Below are 16,692 nucleotides of genomic sequence, written 5' to 3' on the forward strand. Positions count from 1 at the left end.
GTCTTCAAATTTTCCTTTGTATTCTCATAGAATAATAGTAGTGATGGACTTTTGTTGATTACTAGTCAAGTTGTCAGATCTGTTTAACTTTTAATATTAACTCTATACAAGTGTGTATCTTTCTACGGACTCCTTTCGATCGTCTCGCGGTCCTCTCCGGGTCCTATATAAAAAAGGGGAATAACCTGATTTAAAATTCATGTCTCAAGGGTTTGATCTCGGGACAAATGAGAAGACAGTCCAAAACACATATTACACGACCACTTGTGAAAATCAAAACCAAACTTGCAATGTCATCTTTATCAAACATGGGAAAAACAAGGAATGTATTTAGTTCTGCTATTAGTATTGGCGAAAAAGCACTTTTTCGCTGTAAAGTATCTTTTATCTAAATTTATTTCTTTTTACAAAGCTTATATCAGTCACTTTGTCTATCTGTCTGGTAAAAAGATTGAACTTTGTTTTTTTCCTCCCACTTCCCGGTCTCGGATCAACTTAAAACTTTGCCCAACACATTCTGACAAGACATGGATCAACCAAAAAATCAAACAATTAATTAATAAATTGTTGGTAATTAAGTATTTTCTTTGATTTGGAAATAAGGGGAATATATATATATATATATATATATATATACATGGACATAGTTCCATTATTTTGATTTTAACTTCCCATGCTCGGATCAAATTGAAATTTTTGATAATTATTTATAGTCGATAACAATGCATGCATCAATCCAGCAATTAACCAATAACTTCATTTACTTCTATTTTTTATTTTTATTTTATATAGCAGAAAGGGAAATAAATCCTGTAATTTTCATATTAATGGCAGTAGCTAGCGGTTCTTTCCCTAAGTATACGTTATTTTGTAAAAGTATTCTTTTTATATTGCTGTTTTTGTCTCTATTTTATTTCCTCTAGTTCTGTATCTTCTCTCCCTCCTCTGTCTTTTCATCTCTTTCTTTTTCTCTTTTCATTTTCTGTTTCGTTACGTCACCGTATCTGTCGTATTAATTTTTCCTAATTATCTATTAGCTTGTTTGTTTGTTTTGTAAAGAGTTTTACATGTTTCGGATGTTCCTTCAGAGTTAAAGATAGTTTACTTCCTAGTCCAAACCTCCCGCAGGACGACGGGGGATGGGAGCGGGCAGGATTTGAACCCTAGACCATCGATAAATCCGAACGACAGTCCAGCGCGCAAACCTCACGACCAGGCAGCCATCCAGCTTTCAGTCAATCTATCATGCCATTCTCCGATTCGAGGTTTAAATAATAAGCAAATGAGTTAAAAACATCGTATTTATAATAGTAAATATTACACTTGACTCACTAGACATTCCCTTGATGCAGAGGCGCAGTTGGTTGGGGGGGGGGGGGGCGAGGCGTTACGATGCCCCGGGTGAGGGTGCACATTTTGCTGACAACGCCTCTGCCTGTATGGCCTGGATGCTTGGTCGACCTTTCGTGCTCTGGACAGCAGTTCAGTTAGCTGCCAACCCCCGTCTGCGTCGTCCTGCTGAAGATTAGGACTAGTCAGAAGTTTATCTCCGCGGACGAACATCCGAAACATGTAAAAACATAACACAATCATTAAATCCCCCATTTTATCTTTCCGGACTGGAAATGTCAAAATCATTCAATTTTTATACTTTTTTTAAAAATTCTATAATAATTTATAAAAAAAATAATTTAATTGTATTTTGTGAAGCCGAAAATTTTTATAAGCTATAAAATTGCCAAGCAGAAATCGCAGTGCAATGGTATACTTAAATATTTTTTAAAAAATTTAATTTGTTACAGTGCATGCATATGGTTAGTTTGGTAGCCACTTCCCTATTTGCTTACAAGAAATAAGGATTGAAGATATTTAAAGATAATCGATTTTACACTTCTATAGAGTAAATGTCGAACTCTGGTTCGATTTATTGGTAAAAGGAAAAAGAAATAAAAAAAAAATTAAACGTTGTTTGCAATCTAAATACGTTGATGACGTAAATGTGTTACATTTTTTTTTACCTAGGTGTGTTGTGTTTTTTTTTATTTGCTTACGACAAAGGCCTAGTCTGTACGTAGGTATGTATAGGTTTGTTTTTATTTTTTTTAAAAACATTTATGTTTTAAAACACTTGAACATTTCATGGAACAATACACGGTTGAAGTTTAACAAGATTATTGCTGGGATTATTATTTGCAAGGGCAAGAATTCTCTTTAAACAATTTGTTACTTTATATATTTAATTCTACTGTTTATCTATATATGCTTTTGTATTTATGTGTATTTTTCTGTTGTGTTGTCTTTATATGAGAAAAGAGTTCTTGTAATCACAACAAATTTCCATAAGGATCAATAAAGCAGTCTTAGTCTTAGTCTTAGTCTTTAGTTCTATCTGTTCTTTTATTTATAAACTCTAAAAGTATTGCGTAATAAGATATGGAAATTATATGTTTACTCTGTCAAAAAATAGTTAACATAAAATAACTTCGTAGTAGTCCGATTAACCAGGGCCTGCCTTAGGGAAATGGAGGCCCAAGGCAAAGTGACGTTGGAGGCCCCCGAATAAAAATAAACAACGAAAAAATTAAACCGCGCAATGTATTAAAACATCAATCAATGATTCTGGCGCGTTCTTTATTGCTAATTGAACATGACTATAAGCCAGACATTTTCACTTGAAGCCCATATGCTAATTCTCCTATGCATCGCTTGAACTTCAAAACCTTTTGATGCACCTCATCAGACTCGAAATGACGTCTTGACATTTTCACCAAAAGATCTCTAAGATTGGTACTTTAGCAAGTAAACTTAAATTTCGATAATAAACCCTGAATCATGGTATAAACTTACAGCTAGTCTAACAGACATGGAGTAATGGAGCTTAGCTATGTTTGATATGTATCGAATTTACGCTGTATTTTTCTTCTAAAAAAAAGGTTTTAGTCATATTCGATCCCTCACCAATGAGAGGCCCTCGGAGGCTGCCAAATTAGCCTATCCATAAGGCCTGTAATAATTTTACAGTACCAACTGAGGTAAATTTTTATTTTGAGGCAGGTATGCATCACTTTTTTTCCATCTAATTTGTAACAAGAATACTCCTAAGCTATTTTTAATATCGATAATGTCACCCTTGTATGTGGTTAATTCCACCAAATTTATTGATAATACATAGGGGTAGATTGTTGTTTTAATAAAATTAAAAAATATCTTAAACCACAATTTTTTTTTTATTTTAGGTATTTTATTTTGATCACATTATGTTTACATTTTCTTCAATTTCTGTGTACAATTTAGCTTGCATATTCACGGAAACTGGGACAAATCAGGACACGAATCTCGAAAACGGCTCTAACCTTTTTCCTAGCTATACTGTTGTTCAGTGTTTCCCAAATTGGAGTACGCATATCCCGAGGGGTACGGAAAGGGTTTAAAGAAGGTAACGTTTACCATGCTGATTTTTAAAAAAAAATACTCACGTCTTTTTACAAAGCTTATATCAACTAAGTCTTTCTGTCGATCTGGGTTTTGTATAGGTTACAGGTATCATGTTCTCCGCTACGCTGACAGATGCATTCACAAATAGAGAAAACAACGGGATAAATATAACATACAGATTTGATGATGGCCTTTTCAACCCGAGGCGGCTCAATACAAAATCAAAAACAAATTCAGCAGTAATCAGAGGCTTGCTATTTGCGGACGACTGTACCCTAAATGTCTGCTCTGAAAATGATCTGCAGAACATCGTCAGTGACTTCTCAAGAGCATGCTCAGACTTTGGCCTTACCATTAACAGAAACAAGACTGAAGTCTTATATTTGCCTGCTCCAGGGAAAGCCTACTCGGATCCATGCATCAAGATAAATGGACATGATATAAACGCAGTGGATAGATTCACGTATCCTTGCAGCACACTCTCCAGAAACGAAAGATCGATAATGAAATCGACCTGCGTATCGCCAAGGCCAGTGCATCCTATGGTAGACTGTTAAAAACGTCTGGAACAGACAAGGTATCACCAAATACAAAGCTAGGGGTCTAACGAGCCAAGATTTAAAAAAAAAATATTTTTCGCTTTCGATGGGACGGCCCAGCTGTTTATTGCAGTGATGAAGTTACTGCCAGACATTTTGGTGTTGAGGATTTTATTAACTCTTTGATTATATTTACCAAGTAGTCCTATTTTAATTTCTTATGGTTTATCTTGGCATTCTGGTTTATTCTAAGATATTTATAAATAGAGGCGGAGTTCAATTCCTCGATGAGCTCTATATCAATGTTGATGTTCGTTGCCTTACCCTTTTTAATGCTTATGATGCCACACTTATCCAGGCCAAAAGACATACAGATAGTGATGGGCAAAAGTTAACTAAAAAGTTGCTAACTTTTAGTTTAACTAAAAAAAATTAGTTAAGGCCAAAGTTTAATTAAAAAAAAATAGTTTAGTTAAAATCCTAGTTTAATTAATTTTTTTTAGTTACAAACTAAAAAGTTTAATTACAAATTTTACAAACTTTTTTTAACATACATACGGTCATACCAATAAATATTTAGATATATGTAATTCAGAGAGAATATATGTGAATGATAGAGAGGAGAATAAACTAGAGGGTGCACAGGTCACTAGAAAGCCTTTTGACCTTTACCCTATAATGGCCGCTATTCCCGCCTTTTAAAAAAATACACGTGTTCATTATATTTCTAGCAAGTTTCGCTGCTTGATAAATCCTGATAATTCCTTGCTTCTATAGATCTACATTTTGCTGCTTTTTTATTAAACACCAGTGTGTTCCTGTATAGCTGCAGGCAAAGAATTTTGCTTTACTATATAGATCTAAAAGAAATGTCGACTCTTTTTATTTTAAAACTTTTTACTAGATAGATCTAAAGTGAGTCTAGTGACGTCTAGTCTATTAGTATTAGTCTATCACTACTATTAGATCTATAATCATAAAAGTCTATATTTAATTATTTAGTCTCTTAGTCTTAAGTAGAGTCTAACTCTTAGTAGTCTTAGATCTAAATGTAAATTTAAAATTATAAGTCAATAATATAGATCTATTAGTTTAGAGATTCTAGAGTCTACTATTCTAGAATTAGAGTCTAGATTAGATCTAGATATATCTAGAAAATTCTAGATTACTTATTAGGCCTATACTAAGACCTAATGAGTTCCATTTCTCTGACATACTCATTTACGACTGAGCTCTCTGAGAGCAGGGCAAGAAGAGCCGTGGTTTCATTCAATAATTTATAACTATCAAAAACGCGGGGCCTATGAAAGTGCGAGACCGAAGGCAATAGCAACTTATGCGGTCTCGCACTTTCATAGGCCCCGCGTTTTTGATAGTTATAAATTATTGAATGATACCACGGCTCTTCTTGCCCTGCTCTCAGAGAGCTCAGACGTAAATGAGTATGTCAGAGAAATAGAACTCATTAAAAAATACTATATAAAAAAAATAAAAAAATACTAGATCTAATACTAAATTAACTAAATCTAGACTAGATCTACATCTACTTCTATTATAATTATACTAATATCTACTATCTAGATATATTAGATCTAGATCTAGTATTATCTACTAGAGTATATTATATTATAGTATATTATAGATCTAAATACCCTTATCTTGTTATAATCATAATTATAATAGCCTAATCTAAAATCTCTAGCTAGATCTAAAGTTACTAAGATATCTACTAGACTCTATTTAGATATAGTAGTAGTAGTAACTAGTAGCCTATTTCTTGAATTATTTTTAGATTAAAATATTAATTATTTGATCTTGGTCTAGTAAACTCTAGTAGCTAGATCTAATTCTAGATCCAGATTATATTTCTGAACATTTCGTTTGTAGAAGATATTATTAATATTCTAGAATCTAGAGTTAGTTAGCGAGTCAACATGCAGTTTTATCATTACTTCTAAAAAGGTAACTTATATTAGAACTTGGACAATTACTTTTAATTTCTTGCTATAATAGTATCATTCTAGTGATTCTATTAAGATCTACATCTATCCCATAAAGACATTTAAATCTTTTTTCATGTGCACAAATAAATGTTTATTACATTTTGCTAAAGAGATTGGTTGTGCTTTATATTTTTCATTTTTGGCTGTTTCGTCCTTAAAAAAGGTCAAAATAGTTAGTAAAAGTTTAACTAAAGTTTCTTAGTTTAGTTTAACTAATTTTTTCAATTTGTGATTAACTAAAAGTTTAATTACTTTTTTTAGTTCAAACTTAGTTTTAGTTTAACTAAAAATATTTAGTTTAGTTCCCATCACTACATACAGATATCGTCACTAAAGCATTTTACTGTTTTGACTAAGGTGTTTTAACTTTTGCTCGGTTTCTGCATATAGCTTTACATTTTACATGTCTATTAAGTGAGACACACATTTCGTACAGTTAGTGTCAACCCTAAAACCGATTGTAGTGTCTTGAAGTAATGTAGATAAAGGATTAGTCGCTAGATAGAACCAGACTGGAGATAGTGAGTCACCCTGGTATATACCTCTTCTTATGTGCACAGAACCTAGTTTATCTTGATTGCAGATTTATTTTCCAATTATTCATACAGACTTTCAATAGTTGAAAGTGAATGTGAAGTTAGATGTGAACCTGGTCTAACTGATGCCTTATAATAAATATCTAATGGATCTAATTGTTTTGTAAAGGGTCTCTTATTCCTCAAGAAATAACACTTCCGTAAAAAACAAACAAAGTAGCGTTATCGGTATCTATGGTATAGCAATGCAGTTCACACGATGATATGATAAACTACCTACCAGTGGCGGTATTGAATTTTATCCAATTTATATGCATACAAAATAGATTTTTTCCCGTTTAAAAAAAAGTAAACATTTTTTTGAATAAATGTAGTAGTTAGTATGACAGAACGTAGGCGATACAAATTAAAAAAAACATTTTTTTTTGACAAAAATCTAAAACAGTTTAAATAAATGTGTTTTAAATATCATGCCTCATTTCACCCGATACTAAAGAGCCTACCTTGTTTGTTACTATTAATTGTGAATAGTTGTAAAAGTGGTGTGTATTTTTATAAAAAAAACTGCTCGCATAAGTGATTTAAACATTTTATTTTTCGCTTTCAGAAAAAAAAAAAAAGTAACCGTAGCATCAGAACTTTGAATGGTCTAAAATAACATGATGTCGGATTTTCACTATCTTTTTTTAGTTTACGAGAACCATACGGACGGACGGGACAGACATTTCACCAAAACTTATAGCGTCTTATCCCCATTCGGGGGTCGCTTAAAATATACATGTACATTAAATATCTTTTTAAACTAAAAGTGAGACTAATTTTACAATATCTCAATTTCATTATTTTTAAATATAGCATGTTTTAGATGTGAGTATTTTTTATTTCTAATTTGATCTCTGTTGTTACCGGTCGTTGACTTTTAGCACCAAACTGCTGGTAGACAACTAAACCGTTGTAGGCGTAATATATCAAATTATTAAAAACACATACAACTTGGAATAACTTCCCTTTGTAAACAAACTAAATAACACTTTATTTATAATATAAACAAAATCGGACTGAAATGGGATATATAACTGTAGTAGACTTAAATACTAATATTAGTGACCGGTCATTTCATCCCCGGTCACTTCATCCCCTGGTCATTTCATTCCCGGTCACTTCATCCCCAATTAATTTTTTTTTTCATTGTTTACCTGTGCTGTTAAGACTTTGACTTAAATCTGGTCATTCGTACTATATCAATTAACTAAATCTACATTTTTGTTTTCTTTTCTTATAGATTTAGTGTAAACCTTTTTTTTTTTTTTTTTATAATTTGATTTAGGTAACAATATATGAGAAGTTCAATATCAAAACGATGTGTACACTAGCAAAAGTTTATGTCATTGTCATCGTATCATGCATAACAGTGTGTCATCAATTATGCCTTGCTTCCTGTCCGGCTGGAAAAAAACTTTCTAGCAACGCCACTTGCGAACCATGTCCGCACAATTCATACATAAGTGAAACCAACCACACCCACACCTTATGTAATGATTGCACCAAATCTGCACCCAGCTTTGCTGAGTTATGGTATCCCTGCAATGCAACTCATAATTCAGTGTACAGGTGTATTAACAAGACATTTAATAGCAATGGTCCCGACATATTGTGCCAGCCATGTAGAACATGCACTAATTTGGTCAGAAATTGCACATATGATCAAGATTCCATCTGCTGTTTTGGAAAAAACATGATTTTAAAAGAACTCAAAAGTGAGGAAACCTGCATAAATATATCCTCAAACTACCAGTATTGCTGCATAGACTCGGAGCAGACAACAGTAAAAGGTAACATTTGATTTTTATAGATCTACTAAATATATAAAAGGTCAATTTTATTCATTTGAAATACAAGAGACTAACCTTTTTTTTTAGATCGAAAGGACATAAAAATTAACTACACGTTGACAACGGTTCTATCGCCTACTTATGACACTGACTCTCTATTGCTTTATTATCCACAGTGGACAAAGTTTTAAAAATGCAAGAAGGGATATTTGCCTGCTGGTTGTAATTTTAAAACTAATTGAACATTTTCAAATCCAATTACTATAAAAGTAAAAATATATTAATTTTGCCCCTCTCCCATTTTCGTCAAGCGGCCAGTAGATCATGTTTCAGAGGCCGTTCCAAGGAAAGATTATGTACCAGGGGTTTGAACCGAGAACAATCGAGATGAACACTGACTTGCGACGTAGGAACATGTCGACAGTTTTGACCAATAGATCGCCGCTAGGACACAGTTCCTGACGTCGACCTATTCACCGTCTTATTTAGAGGTCTCTAGCTTAAGATCTGGATGTGGCAAAATATGTATGTCACATCTTGGACTGCGTAGCCACGGAAAATACTGCATTCAACATTAATATTTGGTCTCAAAGATAAGCCTTATTATTGGTATTATTATTATGATGATGTCAGAAATGAACGAGTAGTCATTCTCTGGCAGGGTCGAGTTTCGTTAAAGAGAAACAAAATACATCGTAGTCTCTTAAACAGTTTCCACTGTGAAATTTTCTGGTGATGTGGCAGGTCTGCAGAAGTACCGCCCCCTGACAGGCAACGAAGATGTTCCTAGGAATGTTAAGAGCCTTGAAGGTGTCTGTGAGCTCAGTTGTTATTATCCCCTCGTTTGATATAACAATGAGGTCTGCAGAAGTACCGCCCTCTGACAGGCAACGAGGATGTTCCTAGGAATGTTAAGGGCCTTGAAGGTGTCTGTGAGCTCAGTTGTTATTATCCCCTCGGTTGATATAACAATGAGGTATATTGTTATTTTGGACAATTTCCATAGACGCTTAATCTCCAAGCTTAGGTTTTCATATTTTCTTTGTTTTTCTATCTCAGTTTTTCTTCAATTATGAGACATTGGTACTGTGAAAGTAGCGTTTTTCTTTTTTATCAACGAACAGAAGACCAGGGCGATTAAAATCTACCGTTTTGTTGGTCAAAATAGGCCTATCGCAGTACAGCAGATGTTCAGTAGACTCGAGAACCTCTTGTTGAGAGGAATTATAATAAGGAGGAGTATCCTTACCTATCAAATTGTGTGTCAAAGCCAGGTGTTGGTGTGTTAACTTTGCAACTTGGTTATGGCGACCTAGGTAGGCTGATTCTGATATGGCTGAACATCCTGCCATTATGTGTTCAATTGACTCGCCCACATTTCCACATTTTCGGCATTTGTCGACAACATTGAGTTTCAGGATATGCTTCTCGTAATTTTTTGTCTTGATTACTCTGTCCTGTATTGCTGTAACAAAGCCTTCTGTTTCAGGGTAGAGATGACCTGCTTTGAGCCATGTTAAGGAAGCAGCCTTGTCGATGTTGTCCCCATGTAATGAAGCCGGAAATTTTACGTGGAGTGTTTTTTCTTCCCATTGGCGAATCTCATGCCCTACGTCGTCCAAACCGATATTGACATCAGCATTGTGTAGGTTCAGAGGGGTTGCATCGGAGTCGTATTTCCGTAGGAAGGAAACTAATTTATTGCTGGAGGCGAGCAGTTTTGATCGTATTTTTAAAACTTGCATCTTACACAATTTGAAGATGTTCTGCAATCCACGAACCCCATCCTTCCTGGGCAGGTATAACCTTATAGTGGAGCACTTGGGGTGTAGGCATCGAAACTTGGTTAGTAATATTCTAGTGAGTCTATCAATGTCATGTAGGTCGGTGTCAGTCCATTTGATCACACCGAACGTGTAAAGGAGCACTGGGACGGCCCAGCTGTTTATTGCAGTGATGAGATTACTGCCAGACAGTTTTGTGTTGAGGATTTTATTAACTGTTTGATTATATCTACCAAGAAAGTCCTATTTTAATTTCTTATGGTTTATCTTGGCATTCTGGTTTATTCCAAGATATTTATAAATAGAGGCAGAGTTCAATTCCACGATGCCTTCAAATTCAATGTTGGTGTTCGTTGCCTTGCCCTTTTTAATGCTTATGATGCCACACTTATCCAGGCCAAAAGACATACAGATATCGTCACTAAAACATTTACTGTTTTGATTAAGGTGTGTAACTTTTGCTCGGTTTCTGCATATAGCTTTAGATCCTACATGTCTATTAAGTGGGACACACCATTTGGTACAGTTAGCGTCAACCCTAAAACCGATTGTAGAGTCTTGGAGTAATGTAGATAGAGGATTAGTCGCTAGACAGAACCAGAGTGGAGATAGTGAGTCACCCTATTATATACCTCTTCTTATGTGCACAGAACCTAGTTTATCTTGATTGCAGATTTATCTTCCAATCATTCATAGAGACTTTCAATAGTTGTATTCTTGGATTGATTCTAGAAATATCCAGTGTTTTTATTAGCCAATCATGCGGAACGGAATCGAAAGTTTTTTTTTTGTAGTCGATGTAACATGTGTAAATTTCTTTTTCTTCTATTATCTTGGTGCAATATAATACCATCTATAGTTAGCTGTACTTTACAGCCCATAGACTCTTCATTGCCACCTTGTTGTTCCTCTGCTAGGAGCTTATGGGCAGAGCAAAACTTAAACATTTTACTTTTTAAAAGTGAGGTTAATGGTTTATACACAACTGACAGACAAGTGATAGGGCGGTAGTTTGATGGTAGATTCGGATCACCTTTTTTGGAGAGGAGAGATGTTCTCCCTTCAGTGAGTTCTAACAGCATTGAAGACGGTTCTGATATTAACTCGTTAAAACTTGATGTTAGTGGTACATGTATTGCTGTAAGTTTTTCAGCCAAAAGTTGTGTATATTGTCCGGGCCGGGAGAAGTCCAGTTGTGAGTTTTTTATATAGCTGCTGAGACTTCCGTGGCTGTGAAATCCTCATCAGGCATTTCTGGTATTAAGTTGTTTGTAGTTTAGATTTCCTCGATCCAATCAGCCTGTACGTTGTAATGTAGAGGGTCGGAACAAAGCGCCGCCTCCAGCAGACGAGTCATGCCCAACGCAGCTGGGACTTCATCAGGATTGTGTGGATGCTTTGCAGACCCGCTCTTCGAAGGACTTTAGTATCTGATATTTTGTCTTGCCAGTTGACATTCATTTTTTTTCTTTGACATGTCATATGGAAGTGGTTCAGTTTCCTTGCATGTTTTCTGTACACTGTCCACGTTTCTGAGGCATAGAACAATGTAGGGAAGATGACAGCTCGATAGATCCCTAGTTTTGTATTTGTAGTGATACCTCGTCTGTTCCAGACGTTTTTAGACAGTCTGCCATAGGATGCACTGACATTGGCGATACGCAAGTCGATTTCATTATCGATTTTTCCGTTTCTGGAGAGTGTGATGCTAAGATATGTGAATCTGTCCACTGCGTTTATATCATGTCCATCTATAGTAATGCTTGGATCAGAGAAGCCTTTAATCAAAATTTTGTTCAAGTGAATCATTTTTTTAATAAGCATCGTCCCTATATCTGCTTTTTAATTTATTTTTTTTTATTATTTTAATTATTTCTCTTAACAACTTGCAAACATTTGTTTCAAAGGATTTTTCCCAGACATTGTATATCTTTGGAAAAAAAAAATATGCCTGGCGTTTTAAGGCAAAGTTATTTTCTTTCTACTTTGCCTTGATCTTTTTTAGAATGACTCATTCCGCGTTATTAAGTAGAAACATCTTATTTAGAGAAAGATATCTATGAATTAAATATAAATGAGTAAAAAAACTCATAATTGAACAACATGATTTATTTCATTTAAAATAAAGTAGTGGGTTTAAATTAACGAACTGAAATTTAATATAGTAATATAATTAAATTTTCTTCTTCCACCGAAATATGATAGGTACTGTGCAATTCAACGGCGTCTGCCCCGAAATTTTCAGTATAAATAGCGGAGTGAAACAAGGATGTGTCCTGGCTCCCAACCTTCTTTGGCATACTCTTTTCAGTGCTAATCCACCACGCGTTTGACAAATCCAACGAAAGCATCTATCTTCTAAATATTGCCAGATTGAGGGCCAAAACTAAAATCAGAACCACCCTCGTAAGAGATATGTTATTCACGGACGACCCAGCAGTAGTGGCTCACTCACAAGAGGATGTCCCGCTTCTGTTAGACTTTTAATGAGTATGGCCTAACCATTAGCACTGTCGCATAATAGGAAACTAACTTTTTTTGATTACTTGTAAAGTTAGGAGTGATTACCCTTATGAAGTTTATATAAGGCCTTTCAAACTGTGTTCTTTGCCACTTGCTCATACTATTTTTGAGTATCTTTTGTTTACTTTTTGTAGTGTCGGCCTATGAGTTGATGGCCATTTATTTACACATTTATTTTACTCATGTAAATAAACTTTGTATATATGTTTACCTGCGACTTTGTAAAGTCTTTTGTTGCATACATTAGTTTAATGGTATACCTGGAGGTTATACTTAATAACCTAGGCAGTACAAGAAGGGACCAGTACACCTCTGGTCGAACGTGCCAGCACACTTTTAACACTGATCTGTTGATCTAAAATACCTAAATCTAGCTATAATTCTAATTGAATATTTTTAGCTATACCCGCTAATAGGTACATTAATTGATCAAAATTTTGTTATATTGAGTGGGGTGCACTTTTAGAATCAATCCCCATTACTATGTAGTATGGGGTACTCTTACAAGCAACCTCATTTTAATTTGTAACAAGACAGCTATGGAAAGCGAGAAACATGGCCTTTAGCTCTTGAAGAAAAGCGGGCCATGCGAAAAATGGCCATCTTCTCTACCACCTAAGCAAAAGCTACCTTGACATGCAATATAAGTGAAATGGAGTTTCTCTCCAAAATAGGTCACCACAGCAACATGAAAAAGTGTTCGAGATGAACCATAGTCGTTCTACGACTGAAGGAGGCCAATGAAACATTAATAAATACAAAATTGTTTGGTTTCTTTACAAAAAAAAAAAATCCACAAAAAATGGCAACTTTAAAGATGACAAAACGATGAGCGTGTAAGAAATTACATATCATAACACACTCTTTATTAAATAGTTTCCACACTCTTCAAACACTTCTCACACAATCATCTAGTCTAAACCATCCACACTCGCCACACACTCCACATTCTCCATACACTCTACACTCCCTTCTCTCTTCAAACTCTTCATACTTTCCACACACTCAACACATTCCCCACACTCACTTCACTCTTCAAACACTCCTAATTCTCCAAACACTTTATACTCTAAACACTCTCAACACTATACACATAGGTCCACATTCCACACTCTCTCAACTCTCCAAACTTTTTCAACACCCCACATATTCCTAGCTCTTCACTTTCTCCACATTTTTTACAAAATTCACACTTTTCAAAGTTTAATTTAAAATGAAAAAAAAAAGAAAAAAACTTGAAAAAAAAAGTCGGAGACGGCCCCGTAGGCGCCATTATCCATTGATCGTTAGAAAGGCTTTTATCCAACGAACAGGCCTGGACATGGGACTGTTCACCCCAGTCCTGTCTGAGGGCTTACAGTAGTAGCGGCCATAGCCTGGGCTAGAAAGTAGACCGTACCACGTACACAGCGAGCCGTCCCCATTCGCTATAAGTGGCTGAGAACAGCGCTAACAGTAGGGATTTAACCTCATATTCCTATACTGTAACCGCCACTATTCCATGTAAGGACCGCCACTCTAGGGCGGCTAATTGATGACGGCCTCCTGCGCGAAATGGTAAGGCGGACTTGTTGGACTGGGGTGCTGGTTATTTGTTCCATTCCCACCCAAGTGAGATTAAAAAAAAAAGCTCACCAAGAGCTTCTTGTAGGGGCCTGGTTCGATTATCGTTCTTAGCCTATATATTCCACTACTAGACGTTTCCATGGAGGCGCCACGCTAAGGCGACGGGTAGCTAGAATCCTCCGCAAAAAAAAGAAAGAGTTAAAGAATTTGTTTTTGTGAATTGTTAAAACGTAGTAGGACAATTTGTGCTAATTCTCGTAAGTTGTGCTAAGTCTCGTAAGTGGTGCTAATGTGTGCTAATGTATGCTAATGTGTGCAAATGTGTTCTTATGTGTGCTAATGTGTTCTTATGTGTGCTAATGTGTGCAAATGTGCTTGATTTCAAACTTATTTTAAATTGTGCCTAACTCCTTAAATTTGAACGTTTAAAGGAAACGTTTGTATATGTCAGCCTGGTCGTGTCCTATTCGTTCTGCACTGTTGTTCCATGGTCCCAAGTTCAAACCATTTTCGAAGCCATCCCGCAACGTACTGTGAAAGGTTTGGACTAAGGTGTGAGAATCGTCAAATTTCGGAATATTTAAAAAAAAATGTAGAACAAAAAAAAAAAATAAACTTTTTGTTTGCTATATTTTAGATGATGTCACACAGATGAAAACACTCACAGTACAAGAGCATACTCTCACTAAGGACAATACAACTTTAGCAAATAAGTTGGAACCAAATAAAAGCAGTGATGATCTTGATGCTGGAAAAATCATAGGCATTAGTGTCAGCTGTGTTATCGTTATTGCTATAATTATAGCAGTCGTCGCATGTGTGTACTGTAAGCGACAAAGAACTAGACAAAGAGCTAGTCAAGTCAGACGAAAAAATGAAGGTAAAACGTCAGAGAGTCCATTTCTCTAATTGAGCGATAATGTTAGACAGTTGTCTTATAATTATGACGAATTTGTAACATCCTTAAATGTAATAACTAAAGCATTATCAGTCGGAATTTCAAATGTCTATGTTTTTTTTTTTTTTTGTACATTATCTTTATTCAGTCGCTTATAATGTTTGAACACAGATCTTAATAACTGCTGCAACGATTTTCGAAACAAGAATAACATAATAAGCTCATATTTAGCGTAGTTGTATCAATTACTTTTTATTTGTCAAGCAATTATATTTGTAATTAATCTAGACTAACAATAATAACTCTGTGCGATTGAAAATATTTTTACCAATTTTTTTTGGTTTAGCGCAATTTCATGTTTTTAGATTTCTCAATACGCTATGATTCTATCACTGTCCATTTGTCTTGACCAGTTGGAAAGGGTTGGAAGGAGAAAGAACGCAGTATCTGGATGATCGCTTTGCTTTTTATTTATAAAAAGAAAGATGAACGCCCAATTTCGAACTCGTGGGCTAAAATTTTCTAAGGCTTTTTAGGCCAGCACGGTAACCACTCTGATAGCGAAGAGCTTATGAACATGGAAGATAGTACATTTATCTATGGTTTCCTCCTATTTCAAGTCTGTGTTCACTAAACCTCAGATGACGACCTATAAAGGGGACTAATTCAGCTTATACCACACTTCAGTCAAGTAAAATGTTCCCCTTTATTCAAGATACCAAACAATATAATTAATTACCAATATTTAATAAACTTTTTTTTTTAAGTGGGGTACGCCTAACCCCAGGGTCACGGGAAGACTTCGGAGGGGGGACTCGTTGCACCTTACTAACTATGCTGATTTTTTAAATACACATTTATTATGTTCTGTTAAGGAATTAAAATATGAGGTGGGGAAGGCGATGGGTACTCTGAATTACAAAAATTATACACGGGGTAGCTACTCATAGGTCAAAAGTTTGGGAAACACTGTCTTAGTCTGTCAACCGTCTCTCTCCATTCCTCTCTGTCCTTAGCTTTGAATAGAATGTCATTCAATGACAGGCCTGTCCCTTCTTTTATGTTGTCTTTGCGAGCCGTGAGGACCTTGTAATGAGGCCGTAGTGTCAGAGTTTTATGACAATGTGTCATGTATCAGTTTTAGAACCCCTGTAATATTTGATGACTAGTGGTCACTTAACTATTGCGGTCAGGATGAGATTTTTGCTCGGACAAGTGGACACCTCAGTTGTTCTTAGACTCTCAGAGCGAGAGGATTGCTATGGATATTTTTTGACAGCAGAGTTATGTATTAGTATTGAAGTATTGAAGTTATTATAATTGATTTGAATTTGGGATTTTTTCCTTGGATATGTATAATGTGTGATGGCTGAAGGTGCCAATATCTTTTGTGATTTGTTTCTATATGTAATAAAATCCATGTCTGCTGACCAGAGTGTTTATTAATAATTCTAAATGTTGTCGTTGGAGAGTTTAGTATATTAGTGTTCTCACGCACCTGCAAATCTAGTGCGTGTGAGAAAGTATTTAGTTAAGAACATTATAGTAATACCAGAAGAGGTATCTACAACACTCA

The 16,692-nt window shown here is 35.2% G+C and overlaps 1 long non-coding RNA gene across 2 annotated transcripts; it reads left to right on the forward strand.

Annotated features, from left to right (window-relative positions):
• The first annotated feature begins 1,998 nt into the window (after positions 1-1,998).
• Positions 1,999-16,546, forward strand: LOC129922442 (uncharacterized). 2 transcript variants are annotated; one of them, XR_008774429.1, is made up of 5 exons: positions 1,999-2,075; positions 2,934-3,054; positions 3,295-3,436; positions 7,841-8,345; positions 14,856-16,546. It is a non-coding gene; the product is annotated as an uncharacterized LOC129922442 (long non-coding RNA). The 2 variants fall into 2 exon arrangements; XR_008774430.1 differs by having other exon boundaries at positions 2,934-3,032.
• The last annotated feature ends 146 nt before the right edge of the window (positions 16,547-16,692 follow it).

The sequence above is a fragment of the Biomphalaria glabrata genome, chromosome 13 (assembly GCF_947242115.1).
Source record: "Biomphalaria glabrata chromosome 13, xgBioGlab47.1, whole genome shotgun sequence".
Lineage (NCBI taxonomy): Eukaryota > Metazoa > Mollusca > Gastropoda > Planorbidae > Biomphalaria > Biomphalaria glabrata.